The sequence below is a fragment of the Lontra canadensis genome, unplaced genomic scaffold (assembly GCF_010015895.1).
Source record: "Lontra canadensis isolate GAN:19392208 unplaced genomic scaffold, GSC_riverotter_1.0 scaffold4, whole genome shotgun sequence".
NCBI classification, from domain to species: Eukaryota; Metazoa; Chordata; class Mammalia; order Carnivora; family Mustelidae; genus Lontra; species Lontra canadensis.
In genome coordinates, this window is record NW_022630998.1 from 25,789,595 (window position 1) to 25,799,516 (window position 9,922).

General features: G+C 37.1%; 1 pseudogene; it reads left to right on the forward strand.

The window, feature by feature from the left end:
• The first annotated feature begins 496 nt into the window (after nucleotides 1-496).
• LOC116858856 lies at nucleotides 497-1,871 on the forward strand (annotated as a pseudogene).
• Nucleotides 1,872-9,922: the final 8,051 nt, after the last annotated feature.

A 9,922-nucleotide genomic window follows, 5' to 3' on the forward strand; every position in this document is an offset into this window, starting at 1 on the left:
AATGGATTTCAGGCTACAATGCACCTGACAGATTATTTAATCAAATCCTTCATCATCATAGGCAGAAATAATCAGTTTTACCATTAAACATGTACTCAAAACATGGGATCAAAATCACTGTGTAAAGTATGACTAAGGAACTTTAACCCAGAGGATGTTGGTTTTGTTCAAGGGCACACTATTATTTTAGGGTAGAACTGGCATGGTTCTTGACTCCTAGGATAATAGTCTCCTAAGAAGAGTATGTCACCATATCCATCGTTGGGTAACTCAAACCAATTTAATTAGAACTATTTCAATAGATCATTTCTCTGTCAGGTGATTATCTTTATTATTTGGGATTGCCATTTCATGGTCTCCTAAAAGCACTTGTTAGGAAAGAAAGCAAGAAATTTGGGTCATTCTTCCCAATGTTCTATTTACAATAATTTAATAAAATCCTAATATTTCTTTTCCACAATCGGGTTTGCTGCCAGAACACAAGTGTTGTGAAAACCACCACTCAGCCTAAACCAAAATGGGAAAGGAAAAGACTCCCATTAACATCATTGTCATTGGACACGTAGATTTGGGCAAGTATACCGCTACTGGTCATCTGATCTACAAATGTGTTGGGATTGACAAAAGAACTATCGAAAAATATGAGAAGGAGGCTGCTGAGTATGCCTGGGTCTTGGATAAACTGAAAGCTGAACATGAATGTGTTATCACCATTGATAACTCCTATGGAAATTCAAGACCAGCAACTATTATGTGACTGTTATTGATGCCCCAGGACACAGAGACTTTATCAAAAACATGATGACAGGCACATCTCGGGCTGACTCTACTGTCTTCATTGATGCTGCTGGTGTCAGTAAATTTGAAGCAGGGGTCTCCAAGAATGGGCAGACCAGTGAGCATGCCCTTCTGGCCTATACACAGGGTGTAAAACAATAATTGTTGGTGTCAGCAAAATGGATTCCATTGACCTACCCTATAGCCAGAAGAGATACGAGGAAATCATTAAGGATGTCAGCACCTACATTAAGAAAATTGGCTACAACACTGACAAAGTAGCATTTGTCCCAGTATCTGGTTGGAATGGTGACAACATGCTGGAGCCAAGTGCTAACATGCCTTGGTTCAAGGGATGGAAAGTCACCCATAAAGACGGGAATGCCCGTGGAACCACAGTGCTTGAAGCTCTGGATTGCATTCTGCACCAACTCACCCAGCTGACGAGCCCTTGCGTCTGCCTCTCCAGAGGCACGTCTACAAAATTGGTGGTATTGGTTCTGTCCCTATAGGATAAGTGGAGACTTATCTTAAATCTGACATGGTGGTCACCTTTGCTCCAGTTAGTGTTACAACTGAAGTAAAGTCTGTTGAAATGCACCGTGAAGCTCTTCCTGGGAACAGTGTGGGCTTCAATGTCAAGAACATACCTGTCAAAGATGTTCGTCATGGCAGTGTGGCTGCTGACAGCAAAAATGACCCACCAATGGAAGCAGCTGGCTTCACAGCTCAGGTGATTATCCTGAATCATCCAGGCCAAATCAGTGCTGGATATGCACCTGTGCTGGGTTGTCATATAGCTCACATTGCTTGCAAGTTTGCTGAGCTGAAGGAGAAGATAGATTGTTGTTCTGGAAAAAAAGCTGGAAGATGGTCCCAAGTTCTTGAAATCTGGTGATGCTGCCATTGTTGATATGGTTCCTGGGAAGCCTATGTGTGTTGAGAGCTTCTCTGACTATCCTCCTCTGGGCCGTTTTGCTGTTCATGACACGAGATAGATAGTTGCTCTGGGTGTCATCAAAGCAGTGGACAAGAAGGCAGCTAGAGCTGGCAAGGTCACCAAGTCTGCCCAGGAAGTTCAGAAGGCTAAATGAATATGATCCCCAATACCTGCCACCCCAGTCTTACTCAGTGGTGGAAGGACGGTCTCAGAACTGTTTGTGTCAGTTGGCCATGTAAGTTTAATAGTAAGACTGGTTAATGATAACAATGCGTCGTAAAACCTTCCGAAGGAAAGGAGAATTGTGGACCATTTGTTTTTGTGTCTGGGTGTGTATGGCAGCTTTAAGTTATTAGCTTTTAAAATCAGTACTTTTTAATGGAAATAGCTTGACCAAAAATCTTTCACAGAATTTTGAGACCCATTAAAACAAAAGTTGAATGAGAAAAAAAAAATCCTAATATTTGAAGGGAGTAGATTCAATTCCAGACCTATCTTTATTCTCTGGCCCACATAATGCTAGAGAACTTGTATAATTAACAAAATTATACTGTAACTTCAGCATCCTTAAATATGTTTAAAATTTGCTGTTAGAATTTGTCACTTTTTCATATTTTTTTTGCCCGAAAGTGTATGTCTTTATTTCTTTTAGGAACTCTGGAACACAGAAGCGACTGTTGACACCTGATTTCTCTTTGGCAGATGACCAGATAGAATCAGCATTAACAACGTGCAGAAAATGCCAAACGCGGGGGAAATGACAAATGTGCCAGATGATTTAATATCGAGTAAAGATAAAGGTTAACAGAAACGATCTTTGCAAAATAAGTTAAAAATGCTTTTTGCCTTTGCAAAATACTTTACAAAGCATAGCTTTAAAATGAAAAGAGTGGTTTTTATATATGTTCCGCAAAAGCGCTATTATACACCTGATAGTCACAGGGCAGTTATGCTCAGAATATGTTTACTAGTAAAAGGAGATATTTAAGCCCAACATTTGGGGAAAAAGTAAATAATGAGAATCAGATAACTTCTTCCACTAGCTTGAGCAGTCATAATCAAACCTGGGAGTGTTTTAGATATAGGCTCCTGGCCAGTCTTTTTGCTTTTACTTGTCACCAGAGAGGCCTGGTGGCAGAAGAGGGCAAATGAGCTTGAGTGCAGCATGATGCTAGTCGGCAGAGCAGACTGGCTATGGCCTCTACAATCATTTTATATTTTTTTCTTTAATGAGAATATCTTAATATCCTTCTTTTAATTCTAAATATAAGAACTAGCCAATGCAGGTAACTTAAAAAAGTGTAGAAAGGCACAAAGGAAAAATGAAAATTTTAAAAACAAAAATCAGGGGCACCTGGATAGCTCAGTGGGTTCAGCCTCTGCCTTCGGCTCAGGTCGTGATCTCAGGGTCCTGGGATCGAGCCCCGCATCGGGCTCTCTGCTCGGCGGGGAGCCTGCTTCCCCCTCTCTCTCTGCCTGCCTCTCTGCCTACTTGTGATCTCTCTCTCTCTCTCTGTCAAATAAAATAAAATAAAATCTTTAAAATAAATAAATAAATAAATAAATAAAAACAAAAATCATCACCAATCTGACTCTCCAAATATAATCCCTGTTAAGATCTGGGTATATTATGACTGTTGAGTTATGCCATATATTCTGCTTTTACCTTTCTTACCAGTTATGTAGTAGCCAGTCTCTCATTTCAGTACTTTTTGACACCATCCCTTAAATGGCTGCATGCTATTCCATTATATGAATATACTATAATTTAGTTAACCAGTCTCCAATAATTAGAGATCTAGACTTTTAGTTTTTGCTATTATTGATAATGTTAGCACATTAATTTTTATTCTTTGGTATTCCAACTTTTTTCAAATAGGGTTACCATGCAAAAGAAGAGTAAGGAAGTATCATCTATCCTATTTTTATGAATAAAAACAGTCATTAGAATAAAGAGTTATAGAAGTTATGAAAACTTATCTTTTGACAGTTTAGCACTGCTTGGTATAATACAGAATTAATCATTAAATTATGTCTGGTTTACTAAAAAAAACTGGGTATATATATTTTTAGACTCTGAGTTGTGGTTTATACCATATAATCATAATATTAGAAAAACAAGTGCATTTTTGCAAAGGTTTTTATTGTTTAGGATAGCTGTAAAGTTTATACAGAATCTTCATTAGCAGTTTATTAAATACAAAAACGCTGTGGTTGGGCTTTCAATTAAAGTTAAATTGGCAAAAGTTATAAATCCATATCATCTCCTAACAACAGAAGGAACTGATAGGAACCATATCTTGAAGGCAATTCTTGTATAAAGGCATATATTTTTATTTTGTTTTATTTTTTTAAGATTTTTATTTATTTATTTGACAGATCACAAGAGATCTGTCAAATAAATAAAGAGATCACAAGCAGGCAGAGAGAGAGGGGAAACAGGCTCCCTGAGAGAGAGCAGAGAGCTGAGCAGAGAGCCTGATTTGGGGCTGGATCCCGGGACCGTGAGATCATGACCTGAGCCGAAGGCAGAGGCTTAACCCACTGAGCCACCCAGGTGCCCCCAAACCATATATTTTTAAATATGATATTGAACTGTTTATTAAAAAGCCTTTGGGAAATTTTTTTTTTTTTTTTTTTTTTTTTTTGCCTTTGGGAAATTTTGACCAGGAAAAGGAATAGAGACTGCTCGCCTACACCTATAAATGGTGGCTTCACATAATGATGTGATAGAGCTGCATTCTGATGTGGATTTAAGGAATAAGGATAAAACCCAAGTAAATCTATTTTGTGACACTGATGAACTGATTTTAACCATGAAAGGACTGAAATTTTTAACAAGATTCTTTCTGATGAGTTTTATTTTATGTAAAACTATGTCCTGAGCTTTTCTTATCCTCCAAAAAAAAACAAGGCTTCTGACTTTACTATCCAATTTTCATGGACATTAAACTATATGAACTAAATACATGCACACACACAAAGAATTTCTGCAAGTCTGTAAAACCAAGTTTCTTTACTATCTTGATGAGTTCCACTGAGGTCAGTTTATAAACTAAACATTATGAGTGGGGATATTCCCACATTAGACTTATGAAATAGGTAATAATTTCATATGAGATGCTATTGCTCTTCCGGGCAAGTATATTTCATAGCCAATAACACAAAATCAAGAAATGCATCCATACCAAGAACACATTTTGTTGCTGTCTTTAAAGAAAGGAAATATTATTTCTTTTCCCTGGAATTAATTTCTTGACTCATAGCTGTAGTAACTTCCATTTTTCCTTCCCCAGATCTAGTACAAATTCCACACATATTATGGATCAGAACATAAGCCTTTAGAAAAATCTATATAAGCCAGCTGTTTACAATTTTGTTTTTTTTTTTTGCTCTATTGGTTAGCTGCAAGTGGGTTTTTACATAGACCCAGAAATGCAGAAAGAATTCTCTATAGCCACATCCAGCACAGTGTGTCATACAATATTGTAAAAAAGGTTCGTATTGTTTTCAGGTCAGATTCTTTAAAGCAGATGCACATTATGGTAATCTGATAATAAATACCCAAACAAAACTGTACATTGTCACATCTTTGAACACTTTGTGCACATTATAAAAATCATACAAATACATGGTGCATGTTGAGATTAACATGACCAGCGGATAATGATGTCAGCAGCACTACAATATTAAGAATATGAGAAAATGTTCCTGTTGCATTTATTCTCAATATGAAGATATAGTGTTAGCATCAATTTAAAAATTCTATTTTTAGATAGAATTTGCTACCAGAATATATCTCCATAAACAACCACTGTTTAAGACACTAAAATACCAGATCAGCTTATATATACACATATAAACTTATATATACACCAAGATAATTAAACTTGTTGATTTGCAAAAAAATTTAAATTATGTATTATAATATTGTGATTATAATAATTATTATAAATTATAATAATTTCTTTGGTTATATGCCTGTTCCCAATCTTTCTGCTCTAAACACATAAGTAGATTTGCATGTGATGCACAGTAAAATATTAGCTATAAAATAACAATTCTTATTCTGATAGTACTGTTGTTTAACACAAAAATAATGCATTGTTTTTTATCTGTTCCCTGAAAACTACGAAACTATAAGCCCTCTTAGTCCATCTTCAGGAAGCAATATTGGCAATTAATAAGAAGTATCCCAAAACCATAATGACATAATTGGAAGGATTTTTTGTGAAAAAAAGTAAGAAACTTAATTTCTACGAAGTAACTCTCTTGGCTTCTCATTAAACCAAAGCTTACATAGATACGAAAAATGTGTAAATGTGTATATGACCATAGCAGCCATGTGGTTTATGACTATCAACCTAGAGTCAGATAACTTGAATATGAGTTCTAGGTGGAGAAGAAGGTAAAGAGAGTTTATGGATGTTGGTTGTCTATGCTCTGCTGTATCCTAAGTGTTTGTATATCTCATCTCAGTCGATCTTCATGTCTCTATAAGGCAGATATCATGTGTTCCATTTGATAGTTTGAAAACAGAAGCTCAGTGGTTTCATGCAGCTCATTCCTAATGACATTGCTAGGATGGGAAACTGAATTTTTTTTTTTTAAAGATTTTATTTATTTATTTGACAGAGGGAGAGATCACAAGTAGGCAGGAAGGCAGGCAGAGAGAGAGAGGAAGGGAAGCAGGCTCCCCACGGAGCAGAGAGCCTGATGCGGGGCTCGATCCCAGGACCCTGGGATCATGACCTGAGCCGAAGGCAGAGGCTTTAACCTCTGAGCCACCCAGGCGCCCCAAGGGAAACTGAATTTTTAGGCAAGATCCATCCTTGGTCCATTACAGCACTCATTCTCTGGCTCTAACCCTTGAAATTGGACTTTCTTTGCATATTAGGTTCCTCATGTGTGGGAGATGAAAAGAAATACTGCATTACCTATCTTCCAGGGTGTTTTAGGAATCAAATGCAATGGGAAACAACTTTGAAAGCTATGGGGAATGCTGCAAACATAAGACTTACCAGAATAAACAGTTGGGTTTTATTAGTGATAAAAGCTACAACCTGCATTCCATCACACTTGCTTCTTTTCTTCTCTTCCCATTTGTTCTTCTAACATCATCTACCCTTATTCATTTCTTTCCCTACCGGTGAAAATCCTGTCAGTTTCGAGTTGCCCAATAAGAGCACTGAACTGAGACGCTAGAATGTACTCTTTCTCTTCCCCTGTTTAGCCTTCATATTATTCTGGCTGTTGAGTCAAGCCATATTCTTCTGGCTGTTTTCAAGTTCCAGAGGCCACCATAGGCCTTGGCTGTGGTCCCCTTTCTCCACTGTCAAAGCCAACAACAGCATGTTGATGCTTCCCACGTCACCTTTCTCTCTTGCCACATTTAGGGAACTGTGTGATAAGATTGGGTCCAGGATAATCTCCCCATCTCAAACCTTAATCACATCTGCAAAATTTCTTTTGCCATGTAAGGTAAAATAGTCACAATTTCTAGTGACTAGGGCATGGAGATCTTTGGAGGACCATTCAGCCCGTGACACAGCTTCTAATGATATCATTTAAGCCAAAGAATCAGCCATTCCAAAGACCAGCCCTGTTCCTCAACTTTTTAGCCATTGAGAGGAAAAATTCCATTTTTTGGTCAATGCCGCTTGAGTCAGGTATTTTGCCGCTTGCAACTTAAAAAGCCCTAACTAATACATAATGTGACTGTAACTCTGGCTTTTTTTTTTTTTTTTTTTTTTAATTGTGTGCATCTGTATCCCGAAGAGCTGCTATTTCAAAGCATGCTCTTTGGAGAATGTTGATTTTTTTTTCTCCAACTCCCTGATTTTATAGAGGAAACCAAGACAGCAAAGAAGAAAACTGATTTTCTCAAGGTCCCAACCTCAACAGTGAATTTCCAGATTCCAGGCTCTCGTTACAGTGTTTGTATATATGAACATTTTCGCATTCATCATGGATGTCTAGCTTCCCAGACAATGGGAATGCAATGGCCAGCCACCTCAGCATCTCTTTTGGTGAAGACTTGCAAAGTCCCTCTTTGTGCCCCAGCAAGCTACCGTCTGGATTTTTATTTTCAGTTGCAACTTCTGCTTTTCCTTTAGCTAAAGAAAGTCAATTGCCTACTTGACCATTGCACTGATTATTCACTCATTTGTTCTTTTTTTTTTTTTTTAAACAAAATTACTTAGCTGGCCCTAATAAACTAAGTTGACATCTCATATTTGTACATGAATTAAATCTTCACATGTTACTGTGACTTTTCTTTTTAAAGAAATGATAGAGGAGCCCCTGGGTGGTTCAGTCAATTAAGCAACTGTCCAACTCTTGATTTTGGCTCAGGTCATGATCTTAGGGTCATGATCAACAGGGAGTCTGCTTGAGAGTCTCCTCCTTCTGTCCCTTACCCCGCTCACATACTCACTCTCTAAAAATAAATAAATAAGTTCTAAAAAGAAAAACATCTTAGAAATTTTTAATAACAATATTGTCATCTTCCTGTAGGCAAACGTCTGTTACTGTTATAGTTCCTGATGACCTGGGCCAAGGTGACCTTGTTCCGTTCTTAGTTGGGAAATGTATCTGTTTTTCCTGGCAAGGATATAAGAATGCACAATGGAAAAGGATTTCTAATTTCTGGGACTGAGAACAGCTTAGTCTCACAGCCACTCATGACTTGCTCAAGAGGTGTCTGTGATGTTTTGATCCTGTCGCCAGATATCAGTTTGGATTTAAAAAATAAAGTAATACATTAGCATTAAATAAACTTAGGACTTTTCAGAGTTAATTGTATATTAAATATTACACCAACAAATTTCATTTTATATATTTTGTTTATTTTTTGAAAGAGCAGAAGCAAATATGTGCTACCTGGTGTTTTTTTCTCTTCCTAGCCTCTTCTTTGCTCCTCATACTGCCAACCTAAGTATATCCTGGCACAGGGCTCCCTCCCAGCTTGGCAAACTCAGAATCCCAAAACCTCCTTATCTTGCTTTCCAATGACCATTGAGGCCTATTTTATGGTAAAGTTTGTGAGGTCCAGATGGTCCCATGATGAATGGAGATGGAAAGGTCACTCCCTTTATATCTTTCCAACAAATTGCTGTGCTTTCCATATCCAAGCCAGAATCCACTGTCAGAGTATATATATATTTTTTTCTTTGTCTACTCAGTGCTGCTGCCTCACTTCCCAAAAAAACAGGTCTTTTTTTCTTGACATGGAGATGACATGTACAAGTTATTGCTGATTTCTGAAACTTCGCTTTACCCATTGCTGCTGAATTTAAAAAAATAATAAGGTAAGTGTTGTTTTATTTCCATCTGTTTTCAATTTTGGTAGAGTTAAAATTGTGTGTGTGTGTCTACCTATCTGTCTGTCTGTCTATCTCCTCATGGTTAATAAGAGATGAAACCCACAATCAAATTGCTTAAGTTTAAATTCTTACCCCCTTACCTGCTGTGTGATTCTAAGCAGGTTACTCACCTTCTATATTCCTCAGTTATGTCAGCTGTAAAATGAAAATAATAATAATGCCTTCCACCTGAGTTGATGTAAGATAATAAACACAGAGTGCTTGAACCAGCGTCTAATTTGCAGTAGTGCTCAAGAGGTGTGGTTATTGTTGTTGTTGTTGTTGTTATTTAAGAAGTAAATTCTATGTCTACTATAAACCAAGGAAGCTAATAAACTCTAGGTAGAAGTAGAGAGAATAATAATAGAAGAAAAAGTAGATATATGTAGGTTACCAGGAAGAAGACAAAAGAAAGAAGCATAAGAACACTAATTTTTTTTCTCTAACCTCTAAACCACAAGAAGCTGTAGCACGTCCTTCCAATAAGCCCCCCATCTTTGGGCTTTCCCACACAAGAAGTCTAGATTCTGTAGTTGGAAAATGCCAAATTGAGGAATTCTCTGGTTAAGAGGGCTTCCGAGGACTAATATGGTTGCCTCGTTACTATATTTCATATTATTTCTGTGGGAAATACATTCCAGATTACAAACAAACCAAACTCTAAAATAACTTTTGAAATGAAACCCATTTGTAAATGAGGAAAGCCAATAGAATACATTTTTGTATTAATACATCCATTTGGATGGTTTTGGTCTTGTCACCATTATGCTAGATGTTTTTTGCTGCTTTTTATATAAAAAGGAAATCAACATGAGTTTTTAAATGTTGATTTAATTTCAAA